Here is a 22415-nt window from a genome sequence, read left to right as displayed (position 1 = left end):
GAGGCCCGCAGGCACCTTTGCTTAAGCTCCCCATTTGAGTTTATCTTCACTACAGAAACAAAGATCAATGGCCTTGACATTCTCCCAAAATGATGATGGAGAAGCTAATTACCAAGAAAAATTCTTGAGAGATAATGGGAAATGAGGCTGTGCGAATAAATATTTCTACCTTTTAATCAATCGTGACCAGGAAAGCCTGTGCCTAGGGCTGTTGTCTGGGTGACAGGAGGCCCTGACCACCCCACCCCTAGGGCACGGCTCATTACGCAAGCCACAGACACCCACCACCACCGCCTCTTGGCATTAAGGGGGTTTTGAAACGCAGGCCTTGCTAATGACGCTGGAATTAGCAAAGGTCAGAGCCAACATTAATGGAATTCTTATCCGCACTGAGTAACAGGAATCCATTTCCTCCTGGTAATGGGTGTGGGTGCTGTTAAAAGCGATGCTGGAACCCACACAATGAGGAAATCGCAGCCCCAGGCAGGAGGCATCCGGGGCCAGGGACTGCCTAATGCACTGTCCCCACCCCCGGTACGGCACTCCTCTGCTCAGGAGTCCCCTTCTCAGAGTCCCTGAGGATGGGTGGGACAGGCAAGCCTGTGACTCAGGCCACGAGGACAGAGCAGACGGGCTTACGATTTTTTTTTTCTACAAAGGTTCGTTTAGAGATTTCCTGGGAGCAGTTTTCCCCTGAGGCAGCTCAAGTTCATCTTCCCTTTGAAAAAAATCCTCTGGAGTTTTAACACAGAAGTGCTTTAGATCCAATGGTTTATACACTATTTCTTCTAAATCTGAGGACATGTAAGTAAAATTGGATGAGCCACAAGGAGCAGGGGACAGGGACCCCACCTGCTAGCCTCCCCTCAGCTCTCCACCATGGTGGTCCCAGAGACCCACAGGGTCACCGTTGCCCATTTGATCAGCTCTCCCAGCTCAAGGCCACCACCCCACTGGTCTGTTCCCTCCACGAGGACAATCTGGGAAGCAGGACTTGGCCACCCAGGATCTCCTCCCATCACAAAAGGCCGTGGGCGCTGAGAGACTGAAGGTACAGAGGATGATACTGAAGGGACTGATGGTGGTCAGACCATGTGTGACAACAGATCTCTGACCCACAGCTGCAGCAGACAGCTCAGAACCAAACCACAACCTCTGGGGCATTGGCCCAGACAGCCAGGACACAGTGACCACCAGCTTCCCTGTATTTTCACCCTGGCCTTCAACTCAGGACCAATAGGAGAAAGCCAAATATACTCCCCAAAACAATCACATGGGATGCCCACCCCCAGTTCCCCCAATCAGAACACACCTGAATTCTTTCCCATTTAACCATAAAGCTCATGCCCCCATCTGCCTTTGAGTCTCCCCCAAACACAAGTGATGGTGGCTGGCCCCTTGCTGGAGCAGCTCTGAGTGAATGGCCTCTGTTCCCATAAGGAGGTCTTTATGCCCACATACTCCATACGCCAGACCATAAATCATGAAGGATATCTACATTAGGCATGAGAATAGTCTCCAGACACCGGATAGGAAGAAGATAAATCCTCTCTCTCCATTGCCTTACTTTATCCTTTGGATGTCCCAGAGTTCCCCTGTTGGAAAGTGACTACAATAAAACGAGAAATCTGGGACTATAGTTCCATTGTAGGGGAGCTGTAATAATATTTGGCTACTGACTAGATGAAAAGTGTGAGCCTGGCAGGGAAGATTTTCATCACTGCAGGAAACTCATTTTTAAAGTTCAACTTTAAAATTTTTAAACTTTAACTTTTTAAAGTTCATTTTTAAAATAAGATATTGTTATGAGCCACCAAACAAAAACAGGGCCTGTTCCCACGCAGGTACTTACCAGGAACTGCAATTCAGTGTCGGCACTGACACAATACCTCCCGCCAAGCTCACCCAAACAAACATTCGTCCTACTTGACCCACTGGCCAGCCACTCGTCCTGAGGGAGATGACACCAGAGCCCACCTTCCTTCTTTCTGAAGGGACTGGCTCCTCCCTTGGCCTCTCTGGGATTTGAGCTGCGTGTCTGTCCTGGGGATGCTTTGTGGGGATCCAGAAGCGGTGTCCACGGGCTCTGTCTTGAGTGGTCTGACAAGAATGGGAAGGAGGAAGGGGGACAAAGCAACTTAAAGAAAAGTCAGAGGGGACACCCCAGGGAAGGTCCCAGGAACTGAGACAAAGGCCAGATTCTTTGGGTGAAGTTAATTCTTCACCCTACACTAATTGACCACCTCCCTGGGTGGTGCAAATGGTTAATTTGATTGGCTGCTAACCCAAACTTTGGAGGTTGTATTGCCAGCACCTCTACGCCTTTAATTGAAGAAGGTCCTTACCTCTCACTGGTCAAGAATGAACAGGTAAGGCACAGAGAATGTTCCACACGAGCAAAGCTTTACTGAAGAGGCTTGCAAGTGGAGATGAGGAAGGCCTAGGCAATGCTTACCCCCATCTCTCTGAACAAAGGGTTTGCATGGGTTTTTAAAGGTTTTTGAAGGGGGGAGAAGATTTATGTTTATTTGTAGGTATAGGCGGGGTCCCCCCCCCCCGCAAGTGGCCCATCTGGGCGGGGATATGTTAACTACAGCGAGTGCACAGCAGCTTTCTAAAATGGCTTGAAGATGGCTCCTGTCCTGGAGGCTTCTGGGATTCGTAGCAGGACTTATTACGGGGTGTCGTGCCTGTGCAGTCCCTCCTGTGGTGCAGGTTCGATTTCTGTCTTGGGTACTTGCATCAGGCAGAAGTCATCCGTCAGTCACTTTGGTCACCTTGCTGATGTCTCCACATGCTCCAGGGACCAGCCATGCTTCAGGGACCAGATCAGGCCGGTCCTTTTGAAAAACATCTTACAAAAAAGAACACTGTTCCTTCCTTATCGCACATTCCAGGATGCGGGTTTTATGTCATTAGCCAAACACATAGTATTGTTGCCTAAGGGCTCAGTCCCTGTTTCTCCCCTATCTCAGTTGGAGTCCACCCAGAGATGCCTCAAAAGAAAGTTCTAGAGATCTACTTCCAAAAGACCAAAGCCATTGAAAACCCTATGGAGTGCACTTCTGCTCTGATACACACAGGGTCATCCAGAGCTGGGGTCAATTCCACACAAATGGAGAGAGGAGACACTGGTTGACTCTTTGGGGTTGCCTATCTGTTTCACTAGACAGAAACGGCCACGTCTCTACCAGACTGGAATCTGCACATTAACAGGCACCAACCCTCAGACTTGGGACTGAATCACCAGTGTCAAAGAGCAAACTGGAACCTCTGTTAAAATTAAAGCAAAGAATTTTATTGAAGGAACAGAGTGATTGGATTGGGCAGCACTTCATGAGGAGTCACAAAAGTACTCCAGCAAAAAGGGTTTTTGCCAGAGTTTAAGTACAGAAAATTCAGGAATGTACAAGGAACATATTCTGATTGGTTGATATCTACGAAACCATGCTTTAACAGACACAAGACAATTACAAGATCCCTTAAACGTTGTTTTGTTAATCACAAAGTTTGAGTCAGTTAACGTCTTGGTAATCTATGGGTATTTGGAGGCCAGCCTGAGGAAGTGTCTTTCCTGGGAGCATGGAAGGGAGGGGAAGGAAACCCACAGGCTTCCTGAAACATTCTGGCTAGCTGATTTTAGAGAGGAGAGTCAGCTCGGAACGTGCAGTAAATAGCAAAAATGGAGTCCGACCTACATCTTGGGCAGAAGCCTCTCCTTACGCCAAGCACTTAGATTTTGGGTGCTCCTTTGCACTGGGAAACAGTGGGATGAATTAAGTACCTCCCTCTAGACAACTCCTGGGTGATTTTCCCCCCATGCTTTTGCTGTTATGTGCCATTGAGTTGATTCTGACTCATAGTGACCCCATGTGATGGAATAGAACTGCCCCCATAGAGTTTTCTAGGCTGAAATCTTTACAAGAGCAGGTCACTAGCTCTTTCTCCCTCGGAGCCACTAGGTAGGCTCAAACCGCCAACCTTTCAGTTAGCAGCCAAGCTCTTAACCATTGTGCCACCAGGGCTCCTTTTACCCCTCACCCCATACTGCCCACCTTTTTCTCCTATTTCCACATTTCAGATTATTTTTCCAACATTAGTCAAGTGTGAATTTTTAGTGTGTGCTAGGAAAATGTTACTAAAACACCAAAGCCATGTTTGAAGGTTTCCTGCGTAAATACATTTATCTCAGTATAATTCTGTTATTTATGTCACACGTACCTTACCTGGTGCAGGTGCGTGGGGAAGCAGCCAGGTCGCCCTGCCTTGCATGGGGCCATTAGGAACTCTCACTGCTTCTTGGCATGCTCCCAGGAAGGAGAGTCAGGGTCCAGCGGACCTTGAGTGCCTTTGCCTCCCCTTTTTCCTCTTCTTGCTACATCAGCTTGGCACCTGAGCCCAGGTATCAAGACTTTTTTTTCAGGCTTCCTTTTAATTTGCAGGGCAGGATATAATTTGGAGACAGGTCTGAACAATGGGTGCTCTATTAGGCAAATAGCAGTTAATGGGTCTATTTATTGCTCTCTGTTGGAAAATGTCACCCAGCATCTCTCCCTGTTGTAATTAAGGGTTTGATAACTCAGAGGGGTACTGCTGCTTTCTAATAACAGCCCCCCCAACACACACACAACTTATGCTTGGAGGAGTGGTCCATGCCTTCCACCAACCCGTTTTGGGCCTCCCATTTTACTCTCTGGATGAGCAGGGGCTTCCAGGAGCTCCCTGGGTCCTGTACCCCCTCCCAGACCTAATGGAGCCACCAGGTTTAGGTCATTTACTCGGCAGCTTTGTTGCCTCAGTGGCCTGCCAAGGGGGAAATGGTGTAGCCCAAGTTAGACCAGAGGCTGGGGCACTGCCTTCATCCCCTCCCCACCCATACCCCCAACCACTCATCCTTCCACCCATCAGCCATCCATTTGCTGACTCTCTCATGGCAATCCCACGTATGCAGAGTAGAACTGTGCTCCACAGAGTTTTCAACTGCTGATTTTTCTGAAGTAGCTTGTCAGGACTTTCTTCCAAGCGAGGTGCCTCTGGGTGGCCTTGAACCTCCAACCCTTCAGTTAGCAGTGGAGCACGTTAACCGTCTGCATCACCAGGGAGTTCTTACCCTTCAAGCCTCAGTTTTAAGTATGACCTCCTCAGGCCACCACTCCCTGCCTCCAAACAAGTCCTCCCTTTCGAAGTCTGCTTCCTGGGCTCCTGGGTCCCTCCTTATCAGCATTGTCCCACGTTGGCCTCCCTGGCTAGCACCTCGGGACTTGCCACAGGCAGGCGCTGCACCCAGCACCCCCAATGCTCAACACACCTTTGTGGATAGGAGGTATGGATGAGTGATTCTCATGCACTAACCACGCAGGCAAACACCCAAAACTGCTCTTCAGGGCATCTAGATCTGGGCTGGTGCTTGGTGGCCCCTTTCTCTGTGACCTCTGATGCTCCGTCCTTCTGGGCACAGAGGCTTAGTGAGGCCTGAGGCATCTCTACCCACCCACCCTAGTCCAGCAAGAGGGTGCTGTCACAGAGACCACCACTGACCTGACCCCACACAGCTATTGGGACGCTGGACCTGTCCAAACCCAGCTGTTGTCCACAGCACAGCTGGGAAAAGTGATCACCGATCTATTAGGAAATACAGAACTCCATGATTGGGTGCGGTCATCAGTGCAGACTGTTGTCATGGGAGAGGAGCGTCCTGGAGACCACGGCAGAGGTCTGCTGACCAAATGGATACCCCAGTCCCTGGCTGGCTGTTCAGAGTCCTGGATTATCTTGTCTAAGAGTCAGCCCATAAGAGCGTGGCCTCTCAGGTGGCAAGACCAGGCATAGTTCCACTCTGACTGCAGTGCAGTCAGTGACTTACTTAATGTGACCCTTCTGGCCAGTGTCTTTGTGACTCCCATACAATGACTGGGGGGGACCATACAAATAAGGTGTATGGAACCCTAACAAGGTGTGGTGGTTTGTGTTGCGTGTTGGCTTGGCTAGGCCATGATTTCCAGTATTGGTGGCTGTCCTTCATTTTGTGATCTAATTATCCTCCATTTTATGTGTTGTAAATCTAACCTCTACATGTTAATGAGGCAGGATCAGTGTGGGATGTATCTTGAGTCACAGCCTTGGAGGAGGGCATGACTCAAGTCCCACCCTTACTCAAGTCATGCCCCTCCCTGGAGTGTGGCCTACATCCAATGTATATACGTGGGTACTCTGGTGGGGCTCTCTCTCTCTCTTTCGCATCTGGATCCTGTTTCTGGCTCATCACTGTCTGACCACCAGCTCTTGGAACTTGAGCCAGTGGCCTGCTGTCTGACCTGCCGATTCTGGGATTTGCCAGCTTCCACAGCCCTGTGGGGCAGCAGCCTATCTATCATCTGACCTGATCCACCAGCTTCCACAGCCTTGTGAGCCAGCAGCCTGTCGTCTGGCCTACCGATTTGGGTTCTTCGGCTCCTGCGGCCACATGAGTCAGGAGAAGACTACATGTAACCTACAGATTTGGGACTTGCCAGCCTCCACAACTGTGTGAGCTATTTTTTTGATATGGTTCGTGAGTTCCGTGAAACGTTGCAGCAAATTATGGGACACAAAGACAGGAGGTAGAGTACTGAGGGGGGGGTAGTTGATATTAGAGATGATAGAGTGGAACAGCAGTTTGGAAAACTGGACATTTGGGACATCCTTAACCTCTGCTTTGTGCTGATCCTTATAAAAGAAATTTCATTTACTGACACATTTGGGGTCACCATGAATCAGAATGGACTTGACAGCAACTGGTTATACCATGCTTGAATGACAACTATGAAACTGGTTTTTTGAGCCCCCAAGAAATTTGCCTTTCCAAAAACTGAGGTAGGTGCTAATGAAGCCAAGGTGAAGGGTGGGCCTGGGCTGGGCCCCTGTGGTGGCAGCCCATCCCCTAACTGGGCAGGGGAGGGAGCTCTGCCCAATCCGCCTAAACCCAGGCCGCGAGCAGCTAAGACAGGGAAACTGCAGCTCTGAGGATCCAGGTGATTTCCAGAGGGCTCTGGAAGGTGCAGATGTCCCTATGCGGATGCTACTTCCTTCGGCACTCGCTGTGGACGGCATCCTCTTGACCTTTCTCCAAGGTAAATTTTAGGTTCTTGTGCAACCAGCCAACAAAAACAGCAGCTGAGCTAAATGCCCTTGAAAATGCTTCCATCAGGAGACACCCAGACACTTTAAATATACTGTGTGTCTAGTTTAATGAGCACGTTGCTGCCTCCGGCAACAACGGTTGTGCACCCACCCAGGCAATGACCAGGGCTCTTTATTTCTACCGCAGAATAAAATGTTGCTAAAGGGTCTTCCGCAGGGCTCCTGGCATAGCCTCACCCCGTGGGCTCTGGGTGGGGGGCAATGCCTCTCTACAGCCCACCCTGACCCCCAAATCCAGCAGGGACAGCACCACAACCCGAACACCAGTTAAAGTGGGTAGTAACTGTGGACCCCAAGAGGGAACGTTTCGTCATTTGCTCTCGGCCTCACGTGCTCAGGCTTCTGAGTCCCACGAGTAGCCAGCGTGACCCCAGACACAATTACTAAGTGCCGGAGCCCTCCCAGGGTCAGAGGGCCCAGAGGGAGTCTGCCCAGAGAAGCACCTTGTTCTCCAAAATGTAGGCTGTGTGCTTTGCCTGGAGTCATGCACTCACCTGCTAACTGCTAACAGGAAGCTTGAAGTTTCAAGCCCACCCAGAGATGCCTCAGAAGAAAACCCCAGCCATCTGCTTCTGAAAAACCAGCCACCGAGATCCTTACGGAACACAGTTCTGCTCTGACGCACACGGGGTCACCGTGAATTGGGGTCTGGCTACTGATTCTGAAGGCAAGTGAGACAAATATTTTAGTTAATTGTCTCCAAATCCGCTGAGCGATGCAACAACACCTGTGCTCCCATAAAGGGGCGGTGCTGTGTCACAGCCAAGGGGCAGGATGGTGGAAGTCCAGGAAAGCAGAGTTATGGTAAGGAATTTCAAACAGCCCTCTGTTTAAAATAATTTTTTTTTTTAACGCACAGATGGGTCTGGTGTAAGGCTCTGAAGTGGTACAGGGCTGATGTGTCACTCACAGAGCCTCACAGCACCCACCGCCTCCTTCCAGCCTGCCCTGGCCAGAAGTCTGTCACCTGCCCACCTGTTCTGTCCCCTATTCCACCCCATCAGCTGACCTTGCCACAACCCACCCAGCTCCCACGCTTGAAATACTTCCTCCTGGCATCCGGATCACCACACTTTCCTGTTTGTTTTGTTTTTATTTTTATCTGACCTCACTGGCATTTCTTCTCCATTTCCTCTGTTAGTTTTTCTTGTTCTTCCCAAAGCCTCTCAGCGTTACTGTTCCCCAGGGCTCGTCCTGGGACTACACCCTTCTTCAGCAACCCGTTCCCTCGCTGACTGCATACACCTCTTGGCTTTGTCATTGTTGGTTGCCATTGAGTCAGCTCCGAATCATGGTGACCCCATGTACAACAGAACAAAATGCTACCCAGTCCTGTGCCATCTTCAGCATTGTGGGTATGCTCGAGTCCATTGTTGTGGCCACTGCGTATTCTGAGTGCCTTCCAACCTAGGGGCTCATCTTCCAGCACTATACCGGACAACGGTCTGTTGTGATCCATAATGTTTTCATTGGCTGATATTCAGAAGTAGATCACTAGGCCCTTCTTCCTAGTCCCAGCTGAAACCTGTCCACCATGGGTGGCCCTGCTGGCCTTTGAAATACCAGTGACATAGCTTTCAGCATCACATGAAAGCCAGCACGGCACGAAAGACTGGCTCTAGGTGCCATCTAAGCTGGCATGAGTTCTACCTGTACGTATCCAGCCCACACCTTAGGAGCTCCAGATTCCAATATTCTATTGCCTTCATGACAGTGCCACTTGGTTATATAATATGCTGAAAATGTCCTCCTACACTTGGCCCTTGAGTCTCTCCCCTTTGCAGTAAACACTGCCTCCATCCTGACTGCTGCCTTCCTGCCTTCTCTCCTTGTTTCACCCCCACGTCCAACCGGTCAACAAATCCTACCCCATCTTCAGCATATGTCCACATCTGCCCCCTCTCCTTGCTCCCCGCTTTTCTACCCTGGTCAGAACCACCATCTTCTGAGAGGATGACTGGGTTAACCCAACCTTCTCCTCCTCCTGCTCTTCCCCTGTAGCTACTTCTTCATTCACACCACAGTGACCAGCCAGGCCACTCCTCCGCTCAACCCCCCATGATTCTCCAGTCCTTCAGAGTAAAAGCCAAAAAAGAAACGATAAAAAGGTAGATGACTTGCGCCAAAGACTGTTAGCTGCCAAGCCCAACATCTATGGCTCCTTCTTCAATGACTGGGGTAGGGATGATGGTCCGTCAGCAGGAATGTCACCTGAGAGCTTGAAGGAAACCTTCTTACAGACAGTGAACAAGCAGACGTAAAGCCTGGAGGCCCAGCAGCCATTCTGGAAGGAAGAACCGGACCCTTGAGCCAGGATACGGAAGCAGGGGAATAGAGGTATTTCTGGTCCCCACCCCACTGCAAGGAATGCCAACCTCCATACTTCCTCTACGTGTAAGGAAAATACATGTCTGCCTTGTTTCAGCCACTGTTATTTTGGGTTATTTGCAGCTGAACCTAATCATAGTGAATACAAAACAGCACTGACCGAGACTGCAATTATTACAAGGTGATTTCTCTGCCTGTATAACATCCTACGTCAGCTGTGTCCTGACTTCCATGAAGGCCATGGGTCCCCAGGCTACCAACTGCTTGACCTCACTTGCCTATGATTCCAGGAGGCAGCCGTCACGTGTCCCAGTGGGTCCACAGCATCTGCCCTTGGTTCTGGCCTGAGACTCTGTGACTTTGTGCACCTTTCGCTCACAACTGCCCCTCAACCCTGCTAACTTAGTGCCCACCTGCCTGGCCATATCAGTTGTAGGAAGACCAGTTGGATAGCATGGTTTAACATCGCTCACCTGCTCGTGGCCTGCTGGTCATAGGTAGGAGTTCCTATGACCAGGAGGGGTGGGAAGGGAAGCAAGGGAGGTGGTCCGTACTTGGGACAGCAGCCCTGCCAGGCTCTCGCCATGCTGAGATGTGCACTGCATCAGAGCTGGCGGGCAGGAGCCCCCAAGAGTCTGGAACAGGGACATCAGGTATAGCTGCCCTTCACAGAGCACCTGCTCACAGCCTGGTTTGCAGGAGGCTTAGCACACTCAGACCTCAGAGAAAGGGAGGGACTTGCCTAGGGTCACATACCTGCAGCGGCAGAGTGGGATCCACCCCAGGTCTGCCCGACCTAAGCCTGTCTGAGTGACATGCTTTCACTTCAAGCCTCACAGACCATGCGGGTGGGGCTGCAAAGCTGCCAGGGTAAAACTCCTACCCTCTGAGGGAATGTCCTTCCCCCTCAAGGCCATGACCCTTGTGGAATGGCGAGTCTGGAGGGTGGGGGAGGCACTGGCTCAGCCTGATAACTGCAGCCGCCCCCAAGACAGGCCCGTGTCAGGGGTGGGTGTAGAAGGATATGCACGCCCTCCACAGGAGTTCACAGGATGTGAGGAAAGAGGTCAAGAAGCTGTGATGACATTCCTGTTCTCAGGCCACCTCTCCAGACCTTTCTGGAGGGACAATGAGACCGCTGGTTATGATGGTCAGCTGGCCACCTCGCTGGGGTGGTGCAGGCTTTGTTGAAGTTCAAAGGCTGATCCATCTTCATAACCCAACAGTAAGTCATCCTTCAAGTCTGCAGTTCTGCAAAGCGGGAGTGAGTGTCGCTGTCCTGGCTACGTCTGCAGGGACTGTTGTTTTCTCTTTAATGACACTTGAATGCAGTGCAGCCCATGTGGAGGGCAAGGGCCGGTTGTGGCGGTTCCAGTAGATGGGCTGGTCTGGTGGATGGAGGGCCTGGTGGGAGGTCAGTGGGTGGGTAGGTGGTGGGCCATGGTATAGGTGGGCAGGAGAAGAAAGGAACAGCGGCGGGGGGTAGGGGGAAGGTCTGGTACAGCCACTGGTGGGGGCTGAATAAGGACCACAGAGCTTGTTCCTTTATTCCGAAAACACCGACCAGAAAGGCCCTCTGTCCCTTCTTCCCTTCAGGCCCAGCTGGCACCCCACTGCAGAGCTGCGTTCCCCAACTGGGGTAGTCCTGAGAGGAAGGTGGCCCTACAGCCCTGTGGGGGCCTTCCCTGGCTACATCCGCCTCATTTGATGTCTCTGAGATGGTCCTGGGTTTTGTGAGTTCAGCCCTTGTCATAAACACAGCCTTGTATTACTGGGGGTCCTCCATTCAGAAGCAGCTGCGCAAGTCCCCCTCCAGTCTGGCCAGCCCAGACCCCGGCCCCCCATCCACACTGTGCCCCAGGTAGGTGACACTCGTGCAGTCCACAGGGCCACCTCTGCCCACTTCATGAATGCCCAGAACGGGCACACCCCAGACTACCCAAAAAGTCTCCAGGAAGTGGTCAATCCGTTAAAACACAAGCATAAGCTGCCAGCCTACCCCCGAAGCTCCCTTCTAGGCACAGGTGTGGAGGGGTCAAAGACAGAGAGCAGAGAGCCAGAGGAGGGGTGCATTGGCTCCCTGATGTGTCCACGGGTAGCGTCCTGGAGAATTATCAGGAGGGGCAGAGAAGAGACAAGAGAGAGACTCGGTGGGGACCCAGTCACTGGGGAGGACTCACCTCCCAGAGACAGACGAGGAGATAGAAACCCAGCGGCATTGGCCCTAACTTCCACAATCACAGTAACTGAAGTTTCAGAAGTTGGAAGCATGTCGATCTTTCAGCCACCACCAAAACCACCCCCATGGGAGAGACACGGCCCAGGTAGGAAGGTTAAAGGAGAGGGCCTGAGGACGCCAGCAGAGACATGGCCACCTTCCCAGTGTTGTTCCCTGTAGCGCCATGATTTTGATCCACAGGGAAACACTCTCACCATTTGGTCCTGAAAGCAAAAATGGGTGAGACGGGGAGCCAGGGAGGTGGAGAGAAGGGCCGGGTTCACAGGGTGGATAGATGGCCTCCTTTCCCATTTTGGAGGTGGGTGCTTCCAGGGTATGGGGCTCTGGACCCTCAAACTCACTCATCAGAGGGGAGAGTGCCCTTGTTAGACCCTCTTTGTGAATGAGGTTTCCCAAAGAAACTTCCGGTGGTCCCAGCTTCAAACTCAAGGGGCAAAGAAGGGCTTAGTCCTTGGTTATGGGCTCTAATCTGAGAAAGCTTAAACGCACTACACTGTCTTACCTCAGCCTCACGCTGTCGGCTCCTGGCTTCTTCCCATTCCCACGGCCTTGTTAATCGGTTAAATCCCAGGTCAAGGCAACTAACTAACCAGGCACGTGGCTAGAAGAGTGGGCCCCCTCTGTCCCCAGTTTGCCTTCTCAGGATGGATTGGTGGTTCTGGATTTACTCTCTGAAATGACTGCGAGGAAGAAAATGAACTGAATTATGAAAAGGTCAGTGGCTGTTATTGACTGTTCAGAGCAGGAAGACATTTTTAGCACAAAAGCACTCAATCACTGAGAATTATTGACTCCCAACCCCAGAAAATGCCAGTGCGTATGTCCGAAAAAGGCCTCTGTTAGAGCGAAGATGAAGAAAACAACAGTGCGGGTGATGGTTATCAGCAGTGGGTCCTGGCACTCCTGGGAACTGCTAACATGGGCACTCTTGTTGGCAGGAACTCCTGTCACCTGCAGGAGAACATTGACCTAAGGCTTAGAAAACAAAACTGTTATATAAAGGGGCTTTAGGTTAACTGCACATTTTTAAAATGAAAATGTTGTTGTTGTTGTTGTTGCTGTTAGGTGCCATCGAGTCAGTTCCAACTCATAGCTACCCTATGTACAACAGAATGAAACACTGCCTGGTCCTGTGCCATCCTCACAATCCTTGCTATCTTTGAGCCCATTGTTGCAGACACTGTGTCAGTCCATCTCGTTGAAGGTCTTCCTCTTTTTTGATGACCCTCCACTTTACAAGTATGATGCCCTTCTCCAGGGACTGGTCCCTGCTGATAACATGTCCAAAGTACATGAGACAAAGTCTCGCCATCCTCGCTTCTAAGTAGCGTTCTGGCTGTACTTCTTCCAAAACAGATTTGTTCATTCTTCTGGCAGTCCGCGGTATATTCAATATTCTTTGCCAACACCATAATTCAAAGGCATCATTTCTTCTTTGGTCTTCCTTATTCATTGTCCAGCTTTTGCATATATGAGGCAATTGAAAATACCACGGCTTGGGTCAGGTACACCTTAGCCCTCAAAGCGACATCTTTGGTTTTTAACACTTTTAAGAGGTCTTTTGCAGCAAATTTGCCCAATGTGATACGTTGTTTGATTTCTTGACTGCTGCTTCCATGGGCGTTGACTGTGGATCCAAGTAAAAAGAAATCTTTGACAACTTCAATTTCTCCATTTCTCATGATGTTGCGTGTTGGTCCATTGTGAGGATTTTTGTTTTCTTTTTGTTGAGGTGTAATCCAAACTGAAGACTGTGGTCTTTGATCTTCACCAGTAAGTGCTTCAAGTCCTCTTCACTTTCAGCAAGCAAGGTTGTGTCATAGGCATATCACAAGTTGGTAATGAATTCTCCTTCAATCCTAACTCCAAGTTCTTTTTCATACAGTCCAGTTTGAGATTATTTGCTCAGCATACAGACTGAATAAGTATGATGAAAGTATACAACCTTGACGCAAATCATTCCTGATTTTAAACCACGAAGTTTCCCCTTGTTCTGTTAGAACGACTGCCTCTAGGTCTACAAACAGCTACCTGGCCAACTGACTGGAAGATAGCTATGTGGCCAACCAACTGGAAGAGATCCATACGTGTGCCTATTCCAGAGAATGTGGAAATTATCTAACAATATCATTAACATCAAATGCAAGTAAAATTTTGCTGAAAATAACTTAAAAAACCGTTGCAGCAGTACATCAGCAGGGAATTGCCAGAAACTCAAGCTGGATTCAGAAGGGGAAGTGCAACAAGGGAGATCATTGCTGATGTCACATGGATCTTAGCTGAAAGCAGAGAATACCAGAAAGATGTTTACCTGTGTTTTATTGACTACGCAAAGGCATTCGACTGTATGAGTCATAACAAATTATGGATAACATTGCAAAGAATGGGAATTTCAGAAGACTCCATTGTGCTCATGCCAAACCTTTACAAAATAAAATTACTTTTACTAAATTAATGAAGAGATATGGTTTTACCAATCTCTTTTACATTGGTTTTATATATCTCTTTTACATTGGTTTTATATATTTGAACTAGTGGCAGTGCTGTTTATGCCTTGGTCAAGCTTCCTTGGTCTGGAACATCATTTTTAGCAACTCTGGCTTTTCTGAAGATACTGAGGAATCCTGACATGATCCTCACATTATTTCTACCACCTTCTAATTTTCCAAGGAAAAGGACGATGTGCTCAGGAGAGACCACTCTGGGCATCTGTTGAATAACTGAATCTTCTGCCATGATCAGAATAAAATAAGAGTTAAATACAATTACTGAAAATCTCCAAAGATCTATCCAAATCTGGGTGCAAAATGGAGTAAGTAAATCTCCTTAGGAACCAGTAGAACATAATCATTAATATCTGAACTTAGTATAACTGCAGATACAAAAAACTGCAAGAATTCAATGTAATGAGAAATGAAAATTGGCCAATACAAGAAAGCAGTTGTCCCAGGGCAGATCCCCATGGAGTAAAAGTGGCCCAAGGTGTGATATGCCAGTTCGACAACCAGCTCTCTGGGATAAAAACATGTGCATGGATATATGTTCATGAGTTTATTACAAATTTTACTGAAAAAAACTATCTGTAGCACATTGTTGTTGTTAGTTGCCATCACATCGATTCCAACTCATGGTGACCCCAGGTGTACAGAGTAGAACTGCTCCATTGGGTTTTCAAGGCTGTGACCTTTTGAAAACAGATCACCAAGCCTTTCTTCCAAGGTGCTTCTGGTGGGTTTGAATCACCAACCTTTTGGCTAGTAGTTGAGCGCTTAACCATTCGCACCACCCAGGGACTTCCTGTATTACATAGTTTAAAATAATAATAAAATACAGAATGTTCTTTACTGTAAATTCCATACAACCAATCGATTCCCCCAGAATGCTTTGATTTTTTTGTTGTTTTTTTTGCAAACTCTTATGGGAAATCTATGGTTGCAATTAACCAACGAGTAGTTTCCACACAAACGCTAGTCGGTATTTTTGTTTGCATTAATGTACAAGATGAAAATGAAACAATGAAGACTAAGTCTGGCCTTCATTTGCTTGTCAAAGACTTGTTGGCTAAACTGGATAATAGTTTTTCAATGCTGGAAGACTATTTCCTCAATTATTTGTGTTACTCACAATGTAGCAGGTATGACACACCTTTAAATTTAATCTGCATTATTAACATATTCTTCATCACTTTCTTAAGTCTAGACAATCCACAGAATAAGCCAAGCCCTAATTTGCAGCGTTTGCCGCTATCTGTGGTGTAAATGCTCCCAGTAGGACGTTTCTCAAGCCACTGACTTGACATGACTGAGCACGGAGTTGGGAGAGATGCACAGGTGCAAATCGTGAACGGACACTGAGAACTGGAAGACACAGTATGTGGGGTGTCCGATGCCAAATGACCCTCCACTTGCTCTCTGCCCAGAGGCTGGCCCACAGGGACTGCACCAGTGAGCTTCCTTGGCTCTGGTGTCCAGTTATGTTTTACCAGTGGGGACCTCTGGCAGCAGACTGGCAAGAGACAGGAGGGTGAGGTCAAGGTTTTTATTCTCCTGCAGGGTCATCTTAGTCTCTCTGTCTCTCCTGAAGGTCACAGCCTCTTTGAAGGACTTTCCATGCAGCTCCTTCTTCCAGAATCCACTCACTACCCCCTTCCTTCACCTATTTGGACCAGGGTGGGCACAGCTCTGCTATGACTCGGTCCGGGGCAGCACACTTTCCCTTGCACTTTGCCTGCATTCTGTCCACATCTTTGGAATGATGTTAATGGGCCATGTATTTCCTGCTGGGAAAAAACAGGGAATCCACAGAACAGCAAAACTCATCTGGGGTGGAATGAAAAGAGTCTCTGAGTGACAGCCACGTGACAGGTGTAGTGAATGGCTAGGATGCGCGAGAGTCTGGAAGGGCACCTGATGGAGGTCTCCAGGAGAAAATAAGGTAACTCCATGTAACTGCTGACATGAGAGAGAGGCTGGGTGAATTTGATCATGTGGGAAAGGGACTTCACATTTCTATCAAAAAAGAATAAAAGAGCAGCAATTATAAACTTCAAGAAATAAAAGGTATTCATACAAATGTAAAGAAACTTAAACGTGGCACAGTTTTAAGGAAATAATGGAATGTGAGGGAAAAATGTATTTGACCTTGATGCTTGGACTTTCGTCTTTCCAATGGTCCGGGGATCATGGTGTTGGGCTAATAGGGAAGGAATGCTATCCCAACAGACGGCATGGCCCTTGGTGCACACTAGTCATATAGACACGGTCCCAGGGAGATGTCACTCTGGTTACAGAATAAAATGCATATTTTATCAGCTTTTCGACATAAAAATAATTAACTGATAGAAGTTGGGGCATGAAAAAGGCAGAGGAGAGGTAGACGGGAGGGAGGGTACTAACCTCCTCACATTATATGGTGGGATTACTAGACACTGTCCAAAATTCATGGGATAAGAAACAGGCTCGAGTATATTCATTTAAAGTTATAAAGGCAACTAATCAAGGAACTACTACTACAACAACTAAGGAGAAGAATTTGGGAGGTGCAGAGTTGCTACCGTAGCTGGGTCTCTTCTCTTTGGAAGTGTCAGTATTGTTTTGTTGTTGCTGTTTTCCTGTTTTGTCTTCAGTTGCTCCTTCATTGACATTTGCCAGCCCTATCACTGTGTTGCTTGGTCTCTTGTCCATCGACTTTCTTTTGCCAAGACCCTCTTAAAATGCAGCACTCTAAAGTACCTTTTCTTTATTAAAATTCATTTTGCTCCAAAGCTCTTAGGCAGGGTTATAAATATTGGTTTAAAACATTAGCCAGAGGATTATTGATAAAATAGAAAGTGTTTCCCAAAGAAATTTCATCTAAAAATATACCAGTTCACACTCTCCCCTTACTTCGGCAAGAACTTTGGGACCGGTCAAGGTGAAGGTCGTTTCTGTGTGCCTCTTCTGCATCATTCCCAGGAATTACCAAGAATAGGCTGGGGAAGAAAAAAAAAAATCTGTGACAAGGGAGGGGGAGCTACCTGAAAAAAAAATTTAAAAAAAAATTTTTTTTTTAAAGAGATGTTATTTAAACAGGTCTTCCTAGCCAGGGAAACATGATTTTCTGCCTAAATAATTCATATAAATCAAGTCAAAAGGTGTACTGATGACAAGCGAACACAGGACCAAGCCACCTGAGGTGGACGTTATTGCTGATGGATCTTGAGAAGACCGCGCTGAAGGATTCTGTGAGGTGTTTCATCTCCGTCTGTCACTATTCTCCCTTGATCTTTGAAAGGCGTTCAAATCCCCAGCACCAAGTCCGGGGCCTCTGGGCAGAAGCTGAGAAGGCAGTTCAGATGACTGGGTCTACCCGCCCAGGGCTACTTTATCCCATAATTCCATTAAAGTTACAGATGAAACACAGACCGAGGTAGCTTCATGCACTCTTGACCTCATTTTCCACTTGCCACAGTGAAAACTGTATAACGACAAGGTTTAATATCCCAGAATTAAAATTAATTTTAGTCAATAAAATCTTAGTGCACTAAAATCATAACAAGAACTGAAAACAGCCAGAATTGCCAGGCTTATATTCCATTTTTAAGAGACAGGTATCATAAAAGCAGAAATATGACCTAAAAAATACAAAAGTACAAATTCCAGGCATGTTCCGGAATTGGTACGTATTTACCTTGGTCTGGCATCATCCACACCTGTAATGAAGGACACATTCCAGTTTGCCTACAGTGGTCCTGTTCTGTCTGGCTGCCTTCCCACCCCCTATTCTGCCAGGCCCCAAGATCCATCCCCCACCCCATCCTGGGGATGCCTGGGTCCTCCTCTCTTCCTCCTGGAGGCACTCTCTCCCCACCTGTACCTCCACCTGGGCCCAGTGTGTTCACTTTCATTTCAAACCCTGGGTTGTTGGCCTGGCCAAGATTCCTTGACCTGTAGTTTTCTGGTCTTTCCTGAATATCTCGCTCCTGTCTAGTGAGATTACCTGGACCAGGACCCACACTTGCCCCTCAGCCCCAGCCCCCAAATCTCAAGAAACACAACTGTGTGACAGGCTCGGGAGTCTCCTGGAGGAAGACAACGGGTGGGTGGAAGCCAAAGGACACTGGGCAGATGAGTAAAGCTTGAACAGGGGGTCTCTCTAACCCCATCCAGCCTACCTCCCACCCAGAGAGGAAAGGTCAGGCACACCGACCTCTCGATTCTGAAGCAGAGAAAACACATTTTCTCTAGTGTTTTAATATTAAAGTAGAGGGAATATATTTTCTAGTTTGTTTTAGCATAGCTGTATAAAAACCAAACCAAACCCACTGCTGTCGAGTCAATTCCAACTCATAGTGACCCTATAGGACAGGGTAGAACTGCCCCACAGACTTTCTAAGGAGCGCCTGGTGGATTTCAACTGCTGACATTTTGGTAAGCAGCCGTAGCTTTTAACCACTACACCACCAGGGCTTCCATAGCTGTATAAGCTGTGATTACTCTCTAGTCTTGGAAAAAATGGCGCAGGTTCTGTTCAAGATACGGCCAAGCAGCCTGGTCCACTCTTAACGTAACAAGCATGACTGAGCTTTGCTTTGCAAATGGCCTTCTGCCTACAAGACAACAGCTAAGAAGGCTGCCTGGCACTTTTGATCTACAACTTTCTTTCTTGCTCCTTATCTCAGTCAGAGTGGACTTGGAGGAACAGTACCACTAGCCGAGAGATTCTTACGTAAGTTTTTTTTTCCAGCCTGTTACAAACATACAGATTAGAGTCCAGATTCCTGACATAAATATCTTTAGTTTAATGAAGAGTTTCTTGTAGTTGTTTTGTGATATGTAAGACCATCTGTGGGCTCCGTGCTTTAAAACATTAGATAACACTGACCTTCCCCCTATAAAACCCTCCCACTAGCTCTTTAGAATTAGAATTTGGGAGAAATTTAACCTCCTCTGTCTCTTGAATACCGATGTTCAACAAAGCTCTCTTGCTGCTTACCTCCTCCTGTCTCAGTATTGGCTTTGCACCAGGCAGCTCTAATCCACAATTTGCAGTAACAAGTCCTCAGCATCCTAACAGGGCTGAAATTGTAGAGTTCGTCTTGTTTTTGCCTTCTTTCTCCATTATCATCTAGGTTACTTAACATCCTCTGGGTTCATAACTGGGCCTCTCCTGCTCCCTCCTCTACCATTTCCTCTCACTTCTCAGGTCCTGCCTCTCCCTGCCCACCCTCTTGACTATGGATCCCCAAAGATTCCATGGGCCATGAAAGGCTCCCTTTTAGGGGAAAAGTGACAGGTCTCAGGCTGGGGAAGATTCCGAGGGAACAGGAATTCACACACACAAGCACAGCTTGCCCTTTCCATGACCACCCTGCAACCCTCCTCTATTGGCCCAGACAGCAGAGTCAAACCCCCTAGGATTTGTTTCTCCATCTGAAAGTGCAAGGAACTGAATGACCCCCAAGGTCCCTTCGAGTGTGAACTGCCTCCCAGCTGGGTGCATCCTCTCCTGCCCAAGTCCCCAGCTCCTTTTCCCCCAAATTCTTTTCCCTGACCCCACACTCTCCTTTGACCTCCCCCTCCACCCCCGCCCCCGCACTCTGCCCACAGCTCAGTACATCTCAGCAGAGTCCTGGTTCAGCACAGCGGAGGTGAGGGCAGAGGGCAGGCGTCATTCTACTCCGGAGGACCAAGACCTTCCCTTCCCAGAAGTGAGCCCTCCCCCGAAGAAAACAACGTAGGATCTTCGTTTGCCTCGGACCTTTAGTAGCAAAATAAACTTAGAACGACCAGTGGTACCGAGGATACTAGGAGGAAACCGAGATGATTAAAGTTCTTAGGACATGCAGCCCTGATGGCGCAGTAGTTAAGAGCTCAGCTGCTAACCAAATGGTTGGCAGTTCAAATGCACCAGCTGCTCCTTGGAAACCCTACGAGGCAGTTCCACCTTATCCTATAGGGTCGCTATGAGTTAGAACCCACTGGACGGTAACAGGTTTGGTATGTTGAAAGCAGCACATCTGAAAAACAATCTTATGACTTCCTCGCTGAAGAGCAAAAACTTACGCTAAAAGGTAATTACAAGCATCTTGAGTCTCCGAGTGTATAAAACATATGCGTTGGGTAAAGCAGAAACAAGCGAAAACCCTACCCCAGGGCCGGCCACGTGGCCCTCGGAGACGGGGCGCGCGCAGGCGGCTCCTGCGCACGCGCACAAGACATGCGGAAGCGCGGTGCAACATGGCCGCTGGGGGGCAGAGACAGGGCGCAACGGGCCAAGATGGCGGGCGGACGAGTGACCTTCGGCAGAGGAAAACCCTAGCAGAGCGTCCGCCTCCAGACTAGACGGCACAGGGAGGCCACTTCGTGAGCCGTCAGGAGCAGTGGTTGTTCAGAGAGCGGCTCTCGCACGAGCACGAGCACAGACGGAGCGCTGGTGGGGCCACCCGTGATGGTGGCGCTGCGCAAGCGCGGTGTGGACGTGAGCCTGGCGCAGGCGCGGTGTGGAGGTCCGTGGGCTAGGCCGGCGGACCCGCGGCCGTAGGGTGGCTGCGTCCCTGTCCTCCCGGGGCGTCTTTCTCTCCGTTGGCGGGTCTTGAGGCCCCTGGCCTGGCCTGGTGAGGGCCCGCGTGCGCTCCCCGAGGAGCCGGGCAGCGCCTGTTGGAGTCCGACGCCTCCATTTCCCGACGGTGAGGGTCGCGGCACGTGACCGCACCTTCGCGGATCTGGTTTCCGCATCTGGAAAGCAGAGTGACCTGCTGTGTCCTCTGTCCGTTGCGCAGATGAGGATGCGAGCGCTGCTGTCCGGGGTGGCGGTGGTCGGCGGCGCACCTGGCAGGAGAGACCTGGCCAGTTTGCACCCGTGTAGCCCTCCCGACGCATCCTATCACCGCTGCTTGCTCTTTGCCAACCTGAGCCAGAAAATGGGAGCTCCTCGTTGTTCACGACGAGGCAGAGCAGTTTCTTTGAGCGCTGCTTGTCCATATTTTTGGCCATTTATTGGATCACCTTGTTTTGTCTTGTGTTTCGGTTACAGCGCGGTGGTCAGTTAAGAAAATTAGACTTTTGTCTGTTCCACTGATGACATGATTTTTGCCAACTCGGTTTTCACTCTTTTGACCTTGTGAGGCAGTTCTCCTTTGTCACATGGGATTGCCGTGAGTGGAAATCCACTCGTGGTACCAAACAACCACAGCAACAATGCTTTTTGCTACAGAGACATTTTAAATTTTTCATACTGAGGGATATGTATTTTTTTCTCAGTAGGTTGTGCGTTTTATGTCACATTTGCATATTAAGATTAATTTTTAAATCATCCATGTGTTGAGTTTATTGCTTTTTTTATGGCTTGATTTCCTTACAATGGCATTTCCAGGCATACTGCACAAGGTGAGGGCTAGCCAGCATCTCCCAACTCAATGCTTAGGGTTTGCCCTGAAGCACTTTCCCTGCTCCCTCCCCCCAGTCACTGCACAGCTATATTTGTGTCACATGCAGGACATTTCTTCAACTTGCAACTTCTCCCACATACTGAGAATTAGCCCATTGTATGAATATGCCACAAGTTTGTACCCATTCTCCTGCCGATGGACATTTAATTCCAAGTTTGGGATGTTACAAGTAAGGCTGAAGACATTTTCTTACAAGCTTTTTTGCACACATGATTTTCATTTCTATTGGATAAATAGCTAAGGAGTGGGCTGGCTGGTCGTTGTTTTCTACAGCATCAGGACCATTTTATACTCCCAGCAGCAGTGAATCAGTTCTGGTTGCCCCATGTCCTAGCCACCTTGGAAGTCATCAGTCTCTTTTTCTAAAGGCTTTCTAAACCCATTGCTGTCTCGTTGATTCCAACTCATGACAACCCTACAGGGCAGAGTAAAACCGCCCCACAGCGTTTCCAAGGAAAGAGTGGTGGATTCGAACTGCCGACCTTTTGGTTAGTAGTCAAGCTCTTAACCACTGTGCCACCGGGGCTCAAATGCATTCTAGTGGGTGAGAAATACAGCCAATTCCTTTAAAAAAAAATTATTTTTTATCTTTTTGTGCTCAGTCTTCCTGAACTGGGCTTTGTCGCCTGAAATGTAAATGGCATTGAACACTCAACCAAATGATAAACTCCAGTGGGAGAGTTTCAAGCTATGAAACTGAACTTGGAGATAAGTGCTTGGGGTTAGGCACATGCTGCATAC

The 22415-nt window shown here is 48.7% G+C and overlaps 1 long non-coding RNA gene across 1 annotated transcript; it reads right to left on the bottom strand.

Moving 5' to 3' along the window:
* Positions 1–15187: 15187 nt before the first annotated feature.
* LOC126086757 (uncharacterized) lies at positions 15188–20991 on the bottom strand. The gene is made up of 3 exons (XR_007519583.1): positions 20375–20991; positions 16387–17216; positions 15188–16254 (listed from the first exon to the last, which is right to left on the bottom strand). It is a non-coding gene; the product is annotated as an uncharacterized LOC126086757 (long non-coding RNA).
* Positions 20992–22415: the final 1424 nt, after the last annotated feature.

Source organism: Elephas maximus, chromosome 12 (genome assembly GCF_024166365.1).
Source record: "Elephas maximus indicus isolate mEleMax1 chromosome 12, mEleMax1 primary haplotype, whole genome shotgun sequence".
NCBI classification, from domain to species: Eukaryota; Metazoa; Chordata; class Mammalia; order Proboscidea; family Elephantidae; genus Elephas; species Elephas maximus.
Note: the sequence above shows the minus strand (reverse complement) of the source record. Positions and strands in the feature narration are given on the sequence as shown.